General features: G+C 36.4%; 2 protein-coding genes across 2 annotated transcripts in view; one reads left to right on the forward strand and one right to left on the reverse strand.

The window, feature by feature from the left end:
- The window catches only part of LOC118281215 (uncharacterized), a 74,430-nt gene that overhangs the window by 31,413 nt on the left and 21,216 nt on the right, over nucleotides 1-21,801 (forward strand). The window lies entirely within an intron of this gene.
- The window catches only part of LOC118281190 (zinc finger protein 880), a 218,039-nt gene continuing 212,203 nt past the window's right edge, over nucleotides 15,966-21,801 (reverse strand). Inside the window, exon 2 of the transcript XR_007706359.1 lies at nucleotides 15,966-16,094. The gene's annotated coding sequence lies outside the window, so the exon portion shown is untranslated. The remainder of the gene's footprint in view (nucleotides 16,095-21,801) is intronic.

Consider the following 21,801-nt stretch of genomic DNA (forward strand, 5'->3'; position numbering starts at 1 on the left):
CATAGGATGTTTTTCCCCCTTTAAAAAAGGTCTGGTATTAAAAATAAACGATCAAAGTGCGATATTTACAAAAAAACATTAACGATGTTTTCATTTGAATTTCAAAATAAAAATTCAGTATTTGAACCTTTGACTTTGCCTCTCTTCAAGGAGAAAATTTGCATTATTTAAGAAAAAACATAAATGTTACACGAATCTTTCAAGACTTCTGCGAATCCATGTTGATTTTTTATCCTTTTATAGTTAACATCATATTTTAAGGACGCGTTCTCAAATCTGACGTAAATAAGCTATTTTTCAGTACATATTACGACCAAAAGAAACTTAACTGAACATAACTAACAATTACAATAGATATATCACTTCTTTATCTCCAAAATATTGATTTGTAATGTGAAAAAAGTTATATTTTATTATTGCAAACACGATTTTTCTTTACCTCTTCACACAAAATTGACAAAAAAGGGTTGAGTTTAGGAACATTTTACTGCTACTACACGCATAATTCTGAATCTCAAAAAAATATCCCGGGGAAGCAGACATAATCAAAAATTATACTATGGGAAAAAATTACGAAAATATTTCAAATTGTCTCGGAAATAAATAAAAGTTCCCGTTTAATTTTTTCTCCTATTTTGCTGTCAGACATCAACTTTAAAGCGTAGCAATAAGGGTTATTTTATTTGTTTACTATTTAGATTTATTGGATAGAAAATGTCAAATGAAATTTCAGTCTGCGCTCGAGCGCTGTCGTGGGTGGACGCTGCGTCGCCTGTTACAAAAAATGGCCTTGAAAAAGATCGCTGTACGAGTACAAAATATTTGATATTATACTTCACAAACCAATCTTGATATTTTTACCGACTTCACAAAAAGGAGGAGGTACTATGTTCGGCTGTTTGTATGTTTTTTTTACACATTCTGTACGAGCAACACTTTACTGAATATAGAATGTTTCGTTATATTATTTTGAACATGAGGTTAAATCAAAATCCAAGATGGCGCCGACAAGATTTGCCAACTTTCCATCATGGGTGTCATTTTCATGGTTTTTGGGGTCGCTTATAGCGAATATGGAGTCAAAATCAAAATCCAAGATGGCGCCGACAAGATTTGCCAACTTTCCATCATGGGTGTCATTTTCATGGTTTTTGGGGTCGCTTATAGCGAATATGGAGTCAAAATCAAAATCCAAGATGGCGCCGACATAAATATATAAATGACCATGCCAGATCCTGCCCCACTTAATTTCATCAATGTACAAAAAATGTAAATTAATCAAAATTATGCAATGAAAATAAGACCCTTGGTTACTTAATTATTATTCTGATAAACTTGCGGATAAAAATTAGGAAATAAAAAGAATTTTAAAAACCCAAGGCCTATTTCCTGTATTTATCGCGACCCTCTGCGTTTCTTAGTACGCTTGCACAAGGAACAAAACGAGTAATTCAATAAAAAAAAAGATTTATTAATGTAATGTGTACGAATTTTAATATGAATTTGGTTTTAATACATACTAGCAGTATGTTAATTTTTTTTATAATATATATTATAATGAATGCATATTATAATTATGATTTCGTGTTTGAACGTTAGTGATTAGATGTAACGAAACCTCATTGGCGTGCGTGTGTCATTATGTCCAAAAAGTCATTATTTGACATTCGCTCTGTCTGTTCTGTTTACATTGTTGTTTCGTTATGATTATGAATTAAAGTAGGATTACTAAAGGTGATATTGGTGATGAGTGATGACATTCCTTCCTTTCATAGCTAAACACCCTATGATAGCATTGTAATTTAATTATTTCTACCATTATAACTGCAATTAACCTAACCTAAATGTATTTTTATTATCTTATTGACATTACGTGTTGCACAAAAAAAAGAGTTCGAGTAGAATCGTAATTGTATTTGCAGACACACCTTTGATACAAAGACTGGGAGAAACTCCTAATGTAGGGCAAATATATAGCAGAAACGAAAGTTTGATATCATAGTACTTACTAACTGTCAACCATCTTCAATCAATATTCAACCCTATCTAAAGAAATTAAGGTAGAAAATGTGTTAAACGAATTTTGACAGCTCACGTTAGTTTGACGTTTAACATCTTTGATCAATTTCCGACCCTATTATCAAGGATGTAAGGTTGAAAACGTGTTAAATATATCGCGAAGTGCACATGTAATTCACACATTTGATAGAATTGTTATAGTTTCTTTAACACAAACCTTTTTTTTGGTAAAATTACAATAAGACTTACTCTCCACGCTAAATAGTAGGTTACACTTTCGAGTTTTTTTTAAACCCGCCTCCTCTCATTCCCGCTTTGGGCGAGGCGAGATAAATGATATTTGTTTTGCAAATACGTTACAATGTAACTCTTTTAATGTCAATCTTTAAATAACTAGATGAGGCCGGCATTTCCTATCGGACCACTCTGAGAAGAAATGCTGAAACAAACTCAGAGATAATAGTCTCTTTTAAAGTCCAGACAAAATCAATTAAATATGTCGGAGAAGGAGTGTCGGACTCTTACTGACTAAAAACCACCCCGTTCCTACTCCTGCTTTTCGAGCCGGAGTCCCGGTAAACCCGCTAGGTAGTCCGCAGCTCCGGATAGAGGTACAGGCATAAAAAGTATAGTATATATAGCATAAAAAAAAACAAATGACAGTGACATTGACAGCTCAAAACATTCCCGCGCTTTTGTAATATCATGTCGACTTTCCGATTTTTATCAAATAATTGAATTAGTTCGGACGCTAATATCATTTATATTAACAATAGGTAGTAATAAAAATATTAATCATCTATACTATAATATTATAATACTATAATATTATAAAGCTGAAGAGTTTGTTTGATTGTTTGTTTGTTTGAACGCGCTAATCTCCGGAACTACTGGTCCGATTTGAATAATTCTTTTTGTGTTGGATAGTCCATTTATCGAGGAAGGTTATAGGCTATAAAACATCACGCTATAACTATTAGGAGCGAAGAAATAAAGGAAAATGTGGACAAAACGGGGGAAATTATTAATTCTTGAGGGCTTCCGTTGCGTGCGCTGCGAATATGGTTCAAGATACGAAAATTATATGTATGAAAGAATTATTCCTCTTAAAATAATCTAAAAAAAGTCCGCGACAGTATATGTCTATCTTTTAGGATTAACTTACTAGAATCGTTTTTATGGTAATCAAACTGGGTCGAAATTAATGCATTATTTGTTAAGAGTTGTATTAACGAAAAAATATTAATCTTTATCGAAATAAATGTGTTGTTCATTAAGAGTATTTAATTGTGAACAAAATTGTCTTTGACATCACTAAACTTCAATAAACATCTTAGAAGATATTACAATTTTAAAATAACTCCGATATAAAATTCACCCGCGCCGCATGATGTGCGAAACACGACGCTGCCAGGAGGAGAGGCATTGTTTGCGAACGACGCGGAGCCTGGTGTAACTATACTCAAAAAAATTATAGTCTTACTAACGAAGTAAATCATTTTTTGATCATTGACCACAGAACGCGACGCACGGTACGCACGGGTCTGGTTTTGATCGGGCGACGAGCTACTCTTACTCGCCGTCCGCAGACCCGCGCTTACGGTGGCCGGGGATCGTCACGCGATCCTCGACGCCCGGAATGTCTTCTGCGGCGGCTGGGGCGTGATGAGGATCGTTCCCTAACGCGCTCCGCCTCCTCCTTAGCTAGGATGACTGCTTCGCAGAAGGGGGAGACGGCGTCCCTTTCCCCCTCGCTCCTTGGCCTGAACTAGAGCCGGACGTGAGAGGTCGCCATTCACATCCCTAAGGACATGGCGATGCTCAGCACATGCAATGCACACCGCCACTGTATGCTCCACCATATCTTCCGGGCGGTCCTCGCAATGACGACACCCAGACGAAACGCCCGGGTGTTTCCTCCCGCCGAATTCGAAACAGGTACCAACCGAAAAACTTCCGTGTTCGGTAAGTACCTGCGTCAGGCGGTAGGTGAGGACGCCGTGACGCCTCTCAAGCCATTCTTCAAAGAGGGGACTTACCACTGCTATAACGCGTATGTAGCGAGCCCATCTAAAAGTACCCTAGGAATTTTATTTCCGAAACCCAAACCAGGGTGGCGGTTACCCAACCTATAGGCGCAGGTTTCCGGAAAACAGTGGAAACACATACAGTATAGAAATGAGTGGGGATTGTTCCTTATAATCATAATCCAGTGCTATCACGAATTTTCAATGCACAAATTAACCGTGTGTATATAATAAAAATAGGTACATATTAATAAATAATAAAGACCTATACCGTTCCATAATTTCTTGAATACGATAAGCTTTATATTCGGTGAACGAGAAATTGACGTCACAATTTTAGTCAGAAACGAATTGAAGTTGTTTTATTAATTCAAATTGTACTGTGTAGACTGATTTATGACTTTATGACACAATCCCCGTTTCCTAAATAATACTGAGTAAGTTTTGTAAATAAAATGTCAGAGCATTTGTTTTTTTGAGAGGGGAAAATCATCCAATGAATTCTCCCGCCTTGGACGAGGTGAGAGGGAGTGTTAGACTCTTACTGACTAAAAACCACCCCGTTCCTACTCCAAAATGACAAAGGATAGTAGTTTTTATCCTTTATTTATTTCTATTGTATTGTAACTTCGGAACTTCTATGTAAGTGTGGGAAAGCCATGCTTCGGCACGGGACCGGAGCGACGGCAGAAAACCGACGTGAAACAACGCTTGCGTTTTGTGAGTGAGGTTACTGAAGGCCCAATTACCCCTCCTTCCCAATTCCCGATTTACTAACAACCATTACATATTACATTCCTAACGCCCAAAAGTCCGGTAACGCATTTGTAACTTCTCTGGTGTTTCGGGTGTTTATAAGCGGCGGCGATTGTTTACCATCAGGTGATCCGTCTGCTCGTTTACCAACTTATACCATAAAAAAACTATTTTGAAAAGAGACGCTTTAAAAAATATTCCATTGCGTATGTATTTAGGTATTTATTTGTAATCTAATCAGTCACTAATAAGAATTTGTGTATCATAATATGCAATCAAATTTGATATACTTCATTAATAAATAATTGCAAAATAAACATGCTTCATTTATCTGACTTGTATCGTCCAATCAGCTACGGTAGTAACATTAGTAGGTACTGAGGTATCGTCATGAGCTAATGTTCACATGTAAACAGCAGCTCATGTAAAGAGATTGTCCAGTCAACTGATGGTAGCGGTGACTGTCCAGGCGACACACGTACTTAGGTACCGTCATGAGCTAATGTTCACATGTAAACAGCAGCTCATGTAAAGAGATTGTCCAGTCAACTGATGGCAGCGGTGACTGTCCAGGCGACACACGTACTTAGGTATCGTCATGAGCTAATGTTCACATGTAAACAGCAGCTCATGTAAAGAGATTGTCCAGTCAACTGATGGCAGCGGTGACTGTCCAGGCGACACACGTACTTAGGTATCGTCATGAGCTAATGTTCACATGTAAACAGCAGCTCATGTAAAGAGATTGTCCAGTCAACTGATGGTAGCGGTGACTGTCCAGGCGACACACGTACTTAGGTATCGTCATGAGCTAATGTTCACATGTAAACAGCAGCTCATGTAAAGAGATTGTCCAGTCAACTGATGGTAGCGGTGACTGTCCAGGCGACACACGTACTTAGGTATCGTCATGAGCCCGCCCGTCCATATGTAAATAAGATTATCGTGACTTAATTGTTTGACCTCAAAATTAATTACTAACGATACTATATCATGTTCTTATTCATTCATTTAATCGACTCTTAATAGCTACTAATATTATTAAAAGAATTCATCCTTTGTTCTCAAACAACACTAATTCCGTTACATTTTTAAATGAAATCAAAAATATTATATATATGTATACTAGTGACCCGCCCCAGCTTCGCATGGGTGCAATGGTGATATACTTACTACGCTTTTATTATACATATATAAACCTTCCTCTTGAATCACTCTATCTATAGTAACCTAACCAAATAAGGCCTATGCCCCAATAAAGCCTATTTTGAAAATTTCCCTCTTCCCGATTTCAAATGGTTGCCAAAGTTTTTAGAAGTGTGCATGCACATTACTTAACTAATTTGAGCACAGCAAGCAACCCGTGCCGCGATTATGTTGGAACCTACAGTCGAAAACAATCACGACGTGGAGCGCACTTTAGTTTTTATAAAATTCGAGTAGCGTAAACTGTTAGTATTTTTATATTTATCAGTATACGACGTGCCGTGTTTTGTCTGTATGACAATTATACCTTTAGCCATCTCCTCACATTAGTGAAATACCTATAATATCGGTGTATTTCATATAATCGTTGTTTTGTTTACCAATGTGCTATGCCCTAATAAAGCCTACAAAAAAAACGTGTAGGCCTTATTACGGCATAGTTGTTTTTCAGTAATTTCATAGAAAACGGATCACCAGCTTCTATCAAAAAGAAAGCCAATGGATTTTGCAAAAGTTGGAAAACGCTGTTAGAATGGTAGAAAGGGGTAAACGGGGTGAATAGATACAGAAAAGGGGTGAATGGATATCGGGAAATTCTTCATAGTATCTATTCACCCTTCGAATTTTATGCACCCTGTTTTACCCGGTAGGCTGCTGCAGCCAGATATAACTTCCAAAGAAGTACGCATCATCTAAAGAGTAGTTTTCACAACACGAAAGCTAGGTCGGTCGCTAAATTGGCTACAGAACAAGAAGTTATTCTCATTCGTTTGACTGATGCTGGGGTACCGATGACTTCAAAGATGTTACTTGGGTATTACATGATGAGAAACTCGTTTAGCCTGATGTATAATGACCAAAATTAATTAATAAGATCTCATTACATTTATTATAAGCATTGACAAAGTTTTGTTATAATTAAGAAGTTGAATACTTACTAGATTTTATTGAGGCCTTATTAAGACATAGGGTTCCCAATAAGGCCAAAGTGACACTTTAGTTATTTGTGTTTACAAAATTGTAATTTTTGTTTCTAAAGCCATTTTGATTCCATTATTACAAAGTTTAATAAATAAATATAAGATTTTGAAATTATCAGCCCATTGTCATTTTAAACCTACGAGCTAGGCGGTAATAAAAATAAGGTAGGCCTTATTTGGTTAGCTTACCTTATTAAAAAAACCGCAACAAAATCCGTTGCGTAGTTTTAAAGATTTAAGCATACAAAGGGACATAGGGACAGAGAAAGCGACTTTGTTTTATACTATGTAGTGATATCTATCAGACTAGAATATAATGATTTTATTTCGTCACCACCTATTCGCTTCTTGTGGTTATCGTAAGGGACTCGGAGACTGTACTTTATACTTTACACTTTTGACAGGGACCGGACAGCAACGCCCTTTGATTAACGTTTCCCGCCTGTAAAGCCTAGGTTATGACAAACCCTCTTATGTAAAGAAGGCTTATAGTAACCGGTGTTTATACTCCTGTAGTGGTCTGTCATGAGGTTTTTAAAAGAGTAGTTTTCTCAGTCAAAAATAAATTATTTCGAGGTTTTCAATACAATCAAATTTTCAAAGATTGAAAATGACACATTCATTCATAGATTTGATGATTAATTATTATTATGTTATCAGCATTCCGCGACAATCACCGTGTCGTATGTCGCGGATTGCTGCTCATGAATATGAGCTTCTAGCATGGCTTGAAACTAGTCGAGTTCGTCATCAAATAGTTAAGCCAACAACATCATAATTAATTTAGTATGTCTCACGAAACTTACAATAAGATTTGATGATTCACTTAATTTACGAATTTTCCTAGCTAATTTTCCAGAAATAAATCGTAAAAATCTGATGACGTCATAATGCACTAATTCATAGAAAACATCCGTTTATAGACGTTTCGAAAATAGTATTATAGGGAACAGAGAGTAAAGTTCCCTAAGAAAAGGAGGATCCTCCGACCAGGCGAGGTGATCATGCCTGGCGGGCTTTATATCCATGTTTATTCGCATGTAAACTTCACATGTGCGATGCAGGATATTTATGACGTCATCCGTTGATTTGCTCGTCGATAGTCTATGTGCGACTTCTGTCATCTGTCACTTGTCAGAGTGTCGCAACAGTATTGAATTTGACTAACTAGTAGGAAAGTAGCCAATTGTTTTCCAATATAATGTAGTTGGGAAAATCCAATATATGTTTAAAATTCCTAAAAGAGGATAATTTTATGAGCAAGGAACTATAAATTACTACAAATGTCAATCCGTCACGTCCGTGATGAGACTCGAAAATAATAATTGGTACCGATTTTATTTAGTATTTTACCCGTTACCGTGATTCTTATGGAAGGTTTATCCTCTGACTAGCTACTTCCGCGCGGTTTCACCCGCTCTGCTCGGCTCCTATTGACCATAGCGTAATGTTTTATAGCCTTCCTCGATAGTTGCACTATTCAACACAATAATAATTATTCAAATCGGACCAGTAGTTCCGGATATCTATACTATACTAATATTATAAAGCTGAAGAGTTTGTTTGTTTGAACGCGCTAATCTCGGAAACTACTGGTCCGATTTGAATAATTATTTTTGTGTTGGATAGTGCATTTATCGAGGAAGGCTATAGGCTATAAAACATCACGCTATGACCAATAGGAGCCAAGCAGGACGGGTGAAACCGCGCGAAGCAGCTAGTTAAGTATAGATAAGTATCCGATATTAAGTATCCGACACTCCCTCTAATCTCGCCCAAGCACAGGCCCAAGGCGGGAGAAGTCATTGGATGACTTCCCCCCTTAAAAAAAAGAAGGTTTAACAAAATTAATGTCTGGCTTGAAAAAGGGTTTTTTCTCAGAAACCCTATACAACTTATTTATGTGAACAAATTATTTTAATACAGAGATTTTGTTTTGATATTGGTTTTATTTAATTAATTGCTATCATTAGTATATAATATAATATAGACTGATACAAGCTCAACTTGAATCTCATTACAATATAAAATTCTAAACAGACTGACTACGTGACCTAATTTAAATAAAAATACACTTTATATGTTTCAAATTAAGGACCATTTTTCCTTAAACACTCCTTGACAGAAGGAGACAACTTTGTACATTATGGTGAGACAAGATTACTCATCTATACTCCATCCCTTTCTGATGTACGATGTGTGACAAGGATAGCAGGTAACTTGTTGTTTTTTAAATGAAATCACCTTGAAAATATGTTTTTCTGGTACAGATACTAATCTACATAAAAAAACCTGAACCTTTAAGTGCAGTTTTCCACCAGAGATGTGCTATGTAGCTATGCTACGAAGATGTTATAGCTAAGTTGTGAAACTATGTGACCGTTTCCACTGATACTAAGCTATGTAGCTGTGCGAGGATGCGCAGCTCGAGTATGCGATGTATCGATAGTAGGGAAGCCATCCAGCAGGCATCTTTCCATATAAAAAACATAACTTAACTGAGTCCGTTTCCACCAGTGCTAAGCTATGTGTACCAATGAATATGATTGGTGGAAGCCAAACGCATCCACAGCAACGTAGCATTAAGCATAGCACCCTTAAACTGCGATACTCCAACGTGCCTACCGAAATTTTTGTTGTTTTGTCTATTGTGATACTCGAAACGGGATATTTACCATGTTTTCTATGTCTATGAGTTTCCGATATTTCGGCACTGTGCAAGCGCCATGATCACGGATGAACTGGAGTATATGCGGGTGGTTTAAATTGGTATTAAAACTCAAGCTATCCCGTTTCGAGTTCTTATTTAAGCTATAAACCGCCTGTCTCAAATATAGGGGTGACTGATAATTAGTGAACGATATTCAAACACGTGATTGTACTCATGATTACAAACAACTTTCCCGAAGAAACTTCTTTTGTATACTCATTAGTTTTATTTTTTGATAGTGACCATGTCAGTTTAAAAACTTATATCTATAGCTTAAATAAGGTTTTCTTAAATGGTTCATGTCTAACGTCATTGCTCTGAATAATGCATTGTACAAACACAATGAATTGGTGTGCAGTCTAAAAATAGTAATTAAACATCAATTTGCAGACAGACCGATAAGTCAACCCACGCTCAATGCAAACAGACAATTGACATTAAAGTATTTTAGAATTTACGGGTTTTGTAAACCTAAAATAAAATAAATAGTCATTATCTATTGCTGAATTTGTTTTTACAATTACATATAACATACAAATATGTTTACTAATTTTATTTTTATTTTATGGAACAAGCTGGTAAATGAGCAGACGTATCACCTGATGGTAAGCATTCACCGCCGCCCATGGACACTTGAAACACCAGTGGCGTTACAAGTGCGTTATCGGCCTTTTCGGGTTAGGAAATTAAGGGTTGTTGTTCGGTAATCGGGGATTAGGAAGATTGGGAAGAGGGGAATTGGGCCTACAGTAACCTCACTCTCACAACACAAGCGTTATTTCACGTCGGTTTTCAGTGAGGCCGTGGTATGACTCTGGTCGAGTCTATTCGTGCCGAAGCATGGCTCTCCCACACTTAAAACTGACTGACGGGAGATCTTCGCGAGATCTCCGCTCCGTCCGAGGCTACGGCGTGAGGAGGTTCATTCCCTCACGCGCCTCACCTCCTCCTTAGCTAGCATGACTGCTTCGCAGAGAGGAATATTATCTATACTGGGCTCAAAATTGTTATATGGGAAATCCTAATTAATCGTAGAACTAAGTTGAAATCGATAAAACCGGTTACTGATATATATTTAGCGCGCAAACTCGTAACTATACATAATAATATATTATGTATAAATAAATAAATTACTAGTGGACCACACGAAGTTTGTGTTACCTTGGAAATTGTTCTACGCATAAACATATACAACGTGTAACAAAAAGGGGGTATACATATCAAGTGCACGGTTTCTAGATAACATAACAAACGATACGGAAAGGGTTTTTTAAACTCATGTTTTCATGGAACGAAGTTATGATTTTTTACAATCGCGCCGCCGCGCGAATCAAAATTAGGTAGACAGGTACTAGGCGATCAGATTGACAGAAGAAATGTTTCGTAATACTAGCAAGTGACCCCTGCAGTGTTGTGACATGTTTGTTTGATTTATAAAATTAAGAACCATGCGACACCAAGTAAGAGATTCTATTCAACCTGTATTCTTCAGTGCTTCTTGATGTATATGGGTATTTTGTTACACGCTGTATATACATGTGTTAAATTTCGTTGTGGATAAAACAAGTAGCCTGAATAAAATAGATTGAATTGGCCATCGCATGAAAACACAAGTATACCAACTTTCGTTGACATGTCTCGTATTAAATTGTTTAGTATATTTCGACTGCACGGTTGGTGCGGTGGCTGGGCAACTGGCTGCCGCGCAACGGGTAGCGGGTTCGATTCCCGCACGGAGCAACTCTTTGTGTGATCCACAAATTGTTGTTTCGGGTCTGTGTGTCATGTGTATGTGAAATTGTATGTTTGTAAACGCACCCACGACACAGGAGAAAATCCTAATGTGGGGCAACGTTTTTAAAAAAAGAAAAGAAAAAAAAAGAAAATTTCACAGAACACGTTTATTTCATGATAACGAATTACGATGGTCTATTGCATGATTACGTGCGATGACCAAGTCGATCTATTTTATTTGAAACGTAAAATAAATGCAATATTTATATTATAATAATTTGCATATGAACTTAAGACAGAAGGTCTCTTAAGCAGGGACTAAATCTATACTATATATATTATATATTATATATAATATTATAAAGCTGAAGAGTTTGTTTGTTTGATTGTTTGTTTGTTTGTTTGAACGCGCTAATCTCCAGAACTACTGGTTCGATTTGAATAATTCTTTTTGTGTTGAATAGTGCATTTATCGAGGAAGGCTATAGGCTATAAAACATCACGCTATGACCAATAAGAGCCGAGCAGAGCGGGTGAAACCGCGCGGAAGTAGCTAGTAAAATAATAACTGACTTGGTAATACATGATTTCGTAATACAGAACGAAGTTAAATTATTGTAACACGTATCCCTGTAATAACTTGTAAAACATATTTTTTAATTTTGTTCCATAAAAGTTTGTTTTCAACTGAACAAGGTCTGATATTTAATGAGTTTATTGCTCCACGATAGGTTATTAAATATTTATAAAATCTATTTATATGTCATTAATTTAAAAAAATGTTAAATCTTTATAAAATCTATTTTAAGAATATTTTAGTGATAAATATTTATTAACTAGAAAAATACAATTTAAATTAAAAAATTAGTAAAATGTCAATACTTTTATATTAAATTTTTATTTTTAACTTTCGTGAGACATACTAAATTAATTATTATGTTATCGGCTTACTTACGTAACTGTTTGATGAGGAACTCGACTAGTTTCAAGCCATGCTAGAGGCTCATATTCATGAGCGCACTTATTACATAGCTGAAGAGTTTGTTTGTTTGAACGCGCAAATCTCCGGAAATACTGGTCCGATTTGAATAAATCTTTTTTTGTTGTATAGTGCATTTATCGAGGAAGGCTATATGTACATATACTCACTTATACTGTTTTCTTTTTAACATATAAAGCTGTAGAGTTTGCATGTTTAAACGCGCTAATCTCCGAAACTGCTGCTTCGAATTACAGTGAAACCTTGTTAAGTGGGTGTTTAAATTCGTATCACTTATAGAGGTATTCCACTAACCAGTGTCTCAGATAACCAGGTATAAATAAATATTTGTCTCATTTACAGAGGGTTTCATCCATAGAGGTGAAAATACAGGTTATTTCAGATAAAGAGGTGTGATTCTTAAATAAGACTATTGCAATTGAATAAGAATAAGTTAGTCGGCAAACAAAACGATGTATCTCAGTTACTGAGGTTTATGTATTTAATATTCACTTGCTGTCTCAGTTATAGAGCTAACTATGATGATAAATCGAAAGAACGAATCCTAAATAAAGAGGATTGTTTGTCCCACTAATAGAGGTAATTCAGTGCCAATGGGTAGGGACCTCAGTATAAGTTCCAGTTGTGGAGGTTTCTCACTTATCCAGGTCCCACTTAACCAAGTTTCACTGTAAATGATTATTTTGGCTAATATAAGACGTGATGTCATCTTATTTTGGGATCAGCTAACATACTTTACTTACAGAATCTTAAAACGACATGTTTATTAATAACCCAACCTGAATTTCGTTCCACACGACACAAACAAACATTGAGAGTCATTTATTTTATATATAAGCACTTTTTATAGGGTACCCCAAACATGTGTAATGCATTTTCGACTTTAAAACTAAAGAATAAGGTTGAGAATGTATTAAAGATATTTGAGGCGGTAAACGAGCAGACGGATCATCTGATGGTAAGTAATCGCCGCCGCCTATGGACACTCGAAACACCAGAGGCTTTACAAGTGCGTTATCGGCCTTTTGGGGGTTAGGAATTTAAGGGTTGTTGGAGAATCGGGGATTGGGAAGATTAGGAAGGGTATAATTGGGCCTCCAGTAACTTCACTGACACAACGCAAGCGTTGTTTCACGTCGGTTTTCTGCTCGGCCGTGGTATCACTCCGGTCGGGCCGGCCCATTCGTGCCGAAGCATGGCTCTCCCACATTTTAAAACTATCTATCGAAAAGGTGTATATTACATATCTTTCTTTGTCTAATCGCTAACACTTATATACTTAGCTATATACCAGCTAGTCACAACATATAAAGATAACATACGTCACAAATATCTGTACATAGAAATACAACTTTTCAACCCAACTTTCATTACTTCACTGAAGTAACTTACATTGTGTACCTGATTGAAAAAGAATAACCCATGGAGTTTCTTGCTCGTTCTTCTCCATAGGAATCTACACTTTGGAACGAGCAAATAGAGCAACTAGAGACTGACCGACAGACAGACATTTTGTTTTCTTCATATTGCAATATTTGCTTTGACCTTCAAAAGTGCCTTCCCAGCTCTATTTGAAATAAATAATTTTTAACTTTGACTTACAAAAAGAATTATGCAAATCGGACTGCAACTTCCAGAGATAAACGCATTCGAACAAAGAGACAAGCAAACAAACAAATTCTTTAACTTTCATTGTAGGTATTTATATATGTATGTATTGATAATAATTATTATCTATTGGTACGGCGTAATTTCATGATAAGCAAGGTGTCTGATAAAGTGATAAGCGTACTTCCTTTGCTATAATTCGCAATTTATAAGTAGGTGGCTAATATAGCGTGGTGACCCGGAGGTTTAAGACGCTCGCTTCTCATGCATGAGAGTACGGGTCCAAAACCTACCAACGGCAAGTACCAATGTGACATTTTCCAAGTTATATGTACTTTCTAAGATTATTTAGACACCAATGACAAACGGTGAAGGAAAACATTGTGAGGAAACTTGGGCTTATAATTTCTAATTATAAGTTTGAAATCGCAAAGGAGCGTAGTAGGTGGCGCTCTGTAGTTTCTGTATACCATCAGATGTATGAATGTGATGGAAGCTAAAGAAGTATGTAAGGAGCGTAGTAGGTGGCGCTCTGTAGTTTCTGTATACCATCAGATGTATGAATGTGATGGAAGCTAAAGAAGTATGTAAGGAGCGCAGTAGGTGGCGCTCTGTAGTTTCTGTATACCATCAGATGTATGAATGTGATGGAAGTTAAAGAAGTATGTAAGGAGCGTAGTAAATGGCGCTCTGTAGTTTCTGTATATCATCAGATGTATGAATGTGGTGGAAGCTAAAGAAGTATGTAAGGAGCGTAGTAGGTGGCGCTCTGTAGTTTCTGTATACCATGGGATAAAGGCAGAGTTTATGTGTATATAATAATGAATATATAGGTAATCTATATATTAATTTATCCTGTTATTTTTGCTCCTGGGTAGTTAAATTGATGAGGAAACATCTATCAAATTAGCGTGTAACGTTTGAATAATAATTATTCTTATTAAATCTATAATTAAGTTGTAAATTGTTATTACATAACACGGGCCTCTGCGCAGTTAGAGTAAGATACAGCTTATTTCCTAAAGCATATACCTGTCGGTTCTCAGTTTGTCTCCTGTGTACTCATTATAACTTGAGACGGGATATTTACTATGTTTATTTATTTGTATGAGTTTCAATGAGTTACAAGAGTAGATAAAATAGAAAGGTGCTAAATCGAGTTCACGCGCGAGTTTTTTAAAGACCAGTGTAGTGAAGTGTGGGAGAGCCATACTTCGGCACGAATGGGCTGGCTCGACTGGAATGATACCACGGCCGAGCAGAAAACTGACATGAAACAACGCTTGCGTTGTGTGAGTGAGGTTACCGGAGACCCAATTCCCCTCCCTTAAATTCCTAATCCCCGAAAGGCCGTCAACGCAATTGAAACACCAGAGGCGTTCTCTGGTGTTTCAAGTGTCCATGGGCGGCGGCGATTGCTTACCATTAGGTGATACGTCTGCTCGTTTGCGCGTGTTTATTAAAAAAAAAGAGTAAAAATATTGCGTGATATTTGCCGAGGACCCCCCTCTCCCAACGTAAGATTAGATGAGACCTCGCAAACATCACATGTAATTTTTTAATGAAGGGGGAAAATCATCCAGTTACTTCTCCTAATGAGGCGAGCTACATTTAACTGCGAATTAAAAAAATAAAATAAAAAAGGGGTTCTGGTCTTGATTAGTTTGAGACTATCACCCTGGTCACAGGTGGACAGTTAAAATATAAATAAAACAGAATATAATTATAGCTTCCTATCTTATCAGCATAATTTTTGCCGCTGGGAAATTACGCTGTGTATACAAACACAGCTACATGCTATCGAAAGAAACAACATAATATTTATAGTAAGTATCTGCCGCTGCTTTAATGGGAGGTATATATCTTCACGCCTTTAATCCCCGAAAGGGTAGGCAGAGGTGCAATGGCACGTAATACCACTGCACACTGTCATCTGAACAGGTCCGCTCATACTGTTGTGGTTCTTTCCTCTAAATACCACTACAGAATCAACTTGCACGGTTCTCTCACATTATCCTCTATTTCATTGTCTGGACTTTAAAAGAGACTATGACCTCTGAGTTTGTTTCGGCATTTCTTTTCAGAGTAGTCGGATAGGAAATGCCGGCCTCATCTAGCTATTTGAAATATTGACGTGTAAAAGTGTTATTTTATAATCTATTTACAGAATTATCCAAATCGGTCCAGCTATTCTCGAGTTTTAGCGATTGATTTTTATATGTAAGATTATTATTACAGATATAAATATCATTTATCATTTACAATTTATACCCGCCGTACGTACCCGCGCCCAAGCCGGTTTCGAATGCGTTACCGACAACCGGCAACCTAACTCACACACAAACACAAAGCAATAAATATAAAGTTTTAAAAATAATAGCATATGCTTTAAAAAATTCGGTAATTTCCCTAAGAGCCTCAAATATGTAGTCTTGTCTGCTTAAAAAGTGTTGGGGATTCACCTGTATCTACCTTTAAAGGTAGCAAGGAAAATGGTAACAAGTTTTTAAATAACAGTAGATAATATATATATTATTTATTTTCTATTAAACTATTTTTTTTTTGTAGTTAACGTCACGCCTTTTATCCCCGAAGGGATAGGCACAAGTGTTACGGCACGTAATGCCGCTATACAATGTGATAGGGGCGAGACTTCTAACCCGTTAAGGCTGAGTTCTACATCTAATTTTATCGACAAAAGTCGGGGGTCGAAGGGGTCGAATCCCCCTAAAAATTATGGCTATTTTAATATTTTTTTTACTTTTTTTGATATCAAAGGTTGTATGCGTCGTAGAAACAAAAAAAAATGTATACTCACTTTTTACCTTTTGTGTTATAAGTCCCTTGTAATAGGGGGTGCGCCTGAAAAAAATGTTATTTATTTATTTATTAAAGGTATACAAAAAGCTTCTGTATAAAGAATATATAAAAAGTAAATACATATAACTTTTTTTAAGGGGGGAAATCATCCAATCAAACTTTTACAGACGAAAAACCACCCCGTTCCTACTCCTGCTTTTCGAGCCGGAGCCCCGGTAAACCCGATAGGTAGTCCGTCCTATGAACAGGGAAAAATACTATAAGCTATCTACTTTTGTTAAATAGCATTTTTATTTGTCCAGCAGTTTCTGAGTAATGAATGCATCTTCAAACAAAATTTGTTTTTATTTTAAATTATACATATAATATGGGTTTTCCAAACATCAAAATTTTGCTGTACTAAACTACTTAAACCAGTGTCTTAGGGAAAATGCTTAGAAAACATTAAAATATAAGGAGTTTCAAGTTGTGAAATAAAGACGAGAAAAAAATGGACAGGTAGCACATTTTTCTTTTTACATTACATGACTGGTTTTTATCTTAATGTCAGTCTTTTTTTAATGGGACAAGCTCGCTACAACCTCCCATACCGCTGCAACTCCTGTACACCAGGATCTACAGTAGATACAACCATGAAAACACCGGAACACTGAAGTCCAACGTCCCAGGGAAATGAATTACTGTCTTGGATCCCGCAACGAAATGAATCAGAAGATATTATTAGAGGAGAAGAAAAGAATGTCCGTCTTGTAGACTATTTTAAAATATTAGACACGTATTTTTTATTTTCTTACGGAAACAAATACTTTCGAAGATATATCGATTTGAAACATCGCGTGACGTCTCTTCTAGGTGCGTTTTATACGTAGAAATGACGTATTTGCTCCAACTCCTAAACTTTGATTCGTTTTATCTAAGTATTGTTATCTTATACGATACCCGGTAACCCGCTAGGCAGTCCGCAACTCCAGATGGGATAAACCGTAGCCCATGTGTTATTCCAAACCATAATCTTCCCTTATTCCAAATTTCATCCCAATTCTTTCAGCAGTTTTTGCTTAAATTCTTTTAAAAACTTTCGCATTTATAATATTTATTGGATGAAGTCGCAAACAAAATCGAGTTACGTAGCTGTTACGATTACGGTAAAAATATGCAAATAATCTTATTCTACCAATATTATAAATGCAAAAGTTTATATGTATGCTTATTACTCGAACACGTCAAAACGGCTTCAGGCTGAAATTTGGAACAAGTGTAGATTATAGTGATGAACAACACATACTACATTTTACCTCTATAATACAGGCAATACCGCTAACAGAAACTGCATTCGACAAATAATTTAAATTTGAATATCAAACAGGACAAAATGTCATTGACATTTCAAACCTAAGTGTTGACACATAAAATTGATTGAACAAATAGCAATTGACATGAACCCAAATCAAATAATATATGGTAATCAAATTATAATAACTGATTCATTATTTGAGAATAAATATAAACTTTATAATCGTAGCTATTGTTTTCATTGATTTCTTTAAATAGAGTTTCTGTATCCATAAACTATTTTATGCGCTGATTTTATAGACTAACTACATTTTCGCAGCTGGCGAGCAAGATACTCCTAAACTTCATCAAGGTCAAAGTCAAAGCATTTATTTCAATTAGTCAAAAATTAGCTTTTGAAACGTCAAATTAAATTGACTGCCTCGTTGACGAAGCGATAGAGACAGTGAAAGAGATAGCTCTTTCATAACAAACTTATACGTAGATATATTGTAGGAAAAAAATACTCATAATCAATAATTTATATTCACTATTGTAGTCTTCAAACACAACGCTACGTCCGATTAAAGCCGTGGCAATTAATTTTAGAACACCTTATACCGTATGGGAAGACCTCTTAGGACTTAGTTTTAACCACATATTTGTTATCTTGGCTGACAATATACGAAAAATGAGCGAAATAGGCCCAGTAGGTAAGCCAAAAAGAGCTTTATTCTCTATGAGCTAATTTGAACACTCTTTACAAATACGGCATTATAACAGCCGCGACGCATGTCCGTAACATTTCTAGACAACCTACAACATTACAGCTCTTCTGTGGTCAAGGTACATGGAGCTGTTCATACACACTAGACGGTGACCATTACAGCGCGGCGTTAGTCGGAGGATTTCATACACACCGGTTTGCCTTCAACAGTTTTCTATTGGCAGTGAAAGACTTAATTATTTATTTTGTTTGAAAAATTCTTTTTTTTCTATCTCTAACTAAAGTTGTGTTAATGCTTCTATGGACGTGTAATACTTGTAGTTTCATTTAAATCATATGAATGATCTCCATATTGTATTTAATGTTGACAATGACTCAAACGAAGCTACAAACTGAACGCTACTGATGTATATCAGTGTGTGACGTCAATGCAAAGCATTAAGTTGAAAATAATCTCGGCATCCCATAAAGAAACAAACAGGTCGGAAATCTGTACCAAGGTTAACTAATTCTGCGAAATAACGATAAACATTAGAACATTATCTTAGTAGACATCATTCTTTTTAACCCCCGACGCAAAAAGAGGGGTGTTATAAGTTTGACGTGTCTGTCTGTCTGTCTGTCTGTCTGTCTGTCTGTGGCATCATAACTCCCGAACGGATGCAGTGATTTCAATTTAGTTTTTTTCGTATGAAAGGGGACTTATGTGCAAGTGTTTTTAGATATGTTTGATGAAAATCGGTTGAGCCGTTTTAAAGTTATGGGCGGTGAAAGTGGGGAGATTAGCCGAAGGACTGCAAATATACTGGGATGGGGTCTCAAATTAAACCGTACTAAAAGAAGATATTGAAAGATATTATTTTTTCGTATTAACAAAAATAAAAAAATAAATAAAAAAAAAATAAATAAAAAATTTGATAACAAATATATAAAATTTTTAATTTAACGTTTTATTATAAACAAAAAACCTTGCATCAATGTAATCTTTAGCCTACTTATAGAAACAAAAACTAGTAAGTAATATGTCAAAAAAAAGCGATCGAGCTTGATCTTAAATGTAATCTTTACCTTAACAAGAATCGAAATTATAGTAAGTATATGTAATATACTAAGCCTAACTTAACCTAACCTGCCTATAAAAAGTATAAAATAAAAAATTTAATTAAAAATTTAAAAATTTATTTCCCTTTAAAAAGTAAAAAATAATAAAAGAAACTTAATCTTAAAGTACCTAAGAATGTACTAATAATTCTAAAAAAAAATACGTCTCGTTGGGGGACCGCATTCATACGGACTGTACACCGCCGCCCGCGCCGCTATATTTCTATTTTCTGTGTTATACATAAACATCAATTTACTTTAATGTTAACACCAAGCATGTGATACTTGTGAACAAATCGTAGATAAGTAAGAAATAATTAGGAGCGGTCCCCCAACGGGACGTATTTTTTTTTAGAATTGTTAGTACATTCTTAGGTACTTTAAGATTAAGTTTCTTTTATTATTTTTTACTTTTTAAAGGGAAATAATTTTTTATGTCGGGGGTTTTTTCAATTTTTAATTTATTTTTTATTTATTGTATAAGCCGGTAAACGAGCAGACTTATCAACTGATGGTTACCGACCGCCGCCGCCCATGGACACTTAAAACACCAGAGGCGTTACAAGTGCGTTGCCGTTTGGGGGTTTGGAATTTCAGGGTTGTTTGGAGAATCGGGGATTGGGATGGTTGGAAAGGGGGGTAATTGGGCCTCTGGTAACCTTACTTACACAACGAAATACAACGCAAGCGTGGTCAACTGATGGTAGCGGTGACTGTTCAGGCGAGGCGACACACGTACTTAGGTTACCCGCTAGGTAGTCCGTAGCTCCGGATTAGGCATCAGCCCTACTGGGCCCCATCTGTGACTGGGCTTAGGTATCGTTATGAGCTCACACATGGAGAGCTCGTAATTTTTGCCATTCCTATATTATGAAGAATTTATTTATTTTTGTCTGCTATAATGTGATTTGTTGGATAAAAGCCAAAACTCGCCAAACAGTCCTAAGTGATAGTTCATAGGAAATCTTGAGAAAAAATGTGTTTTTTTTTTACAATTACTTAAATTTTGCTGCCACAGCGATGAGCGAAATGGTTTCTTATAAGATGTGGGCGGAAGAGGAAAACGTTTAGTTATGTAAGAGAAGCTAAACAATTTGTAGTAACACGAATTCTTTAAATAGATATTCTGTATCCATAAGCTATTTTGTGCGTTGATTTTATAGACTAACTACGTTTTCGATAACATCTGCGAGGAACATGCTCCCGCCTGCAATTAAATGCTCATGCAGCAGAGGTGCAACATAAAACACACACATAACATGCAATATACCACTCGACATATGTTTCGCTCCTCCACGGAGCATCCTCAGGAGGTGTTGACTCGGCGGCTCCCGCAGCTCGAAACTCTTACTACATGTTAAAAAATACATATATTTTTATTGTAACTTTCGTGAGACATACTAAATTAATTATTATATGTTATCGGCTTGAACTCGACTGGTTTCAAGCCATGCTAGAGGCTCATATTCATGAGCCGTATTCCGCGACACACGACGCGGCGATCGTCGCGCTACTACTGGCGATTCTATTCTATAAATCACTCTGTTATCATCATCATATCAGCCACAAGACGTCCACTGCTGAACATAGGCCTCCCCCAATGACTTCCAGATAGGCCGGTTGGAAGCGACCTGCATCCAGCGGCTCCCTGGGACCTTAACCAGGTCGTCTTACTCTGTTAGCTACCAGGTTAATTATGTGAAAATCCAGTTCTATACCCTAAGAATAGGATTCTCCGACCAGGCGAGGTGATTATGCCTGGCGGGCTTTCTGCCAAACTGTTGTTCGTTGGGATTTTCTATACATGTTTATTCGCATGTAAACTTCACATGCGATGTAGG

This window comes from Spodoptera frugiperda, chromosome 19, assembly GCF_023101765.2.
Source record: "Spodoptera frugiperda isolate SF20-4 chromosome 19, AGI-APGP_CSIRO_Sfru_2.0, whole genome shotgun sequence".
NCBI classification, from domain to species: Eukaryota; Metazoa; Arthropoda; class Insecta; order Lepidoptera; family Noctuidae; genus Spodoptera; species Spodoptera frugiperda.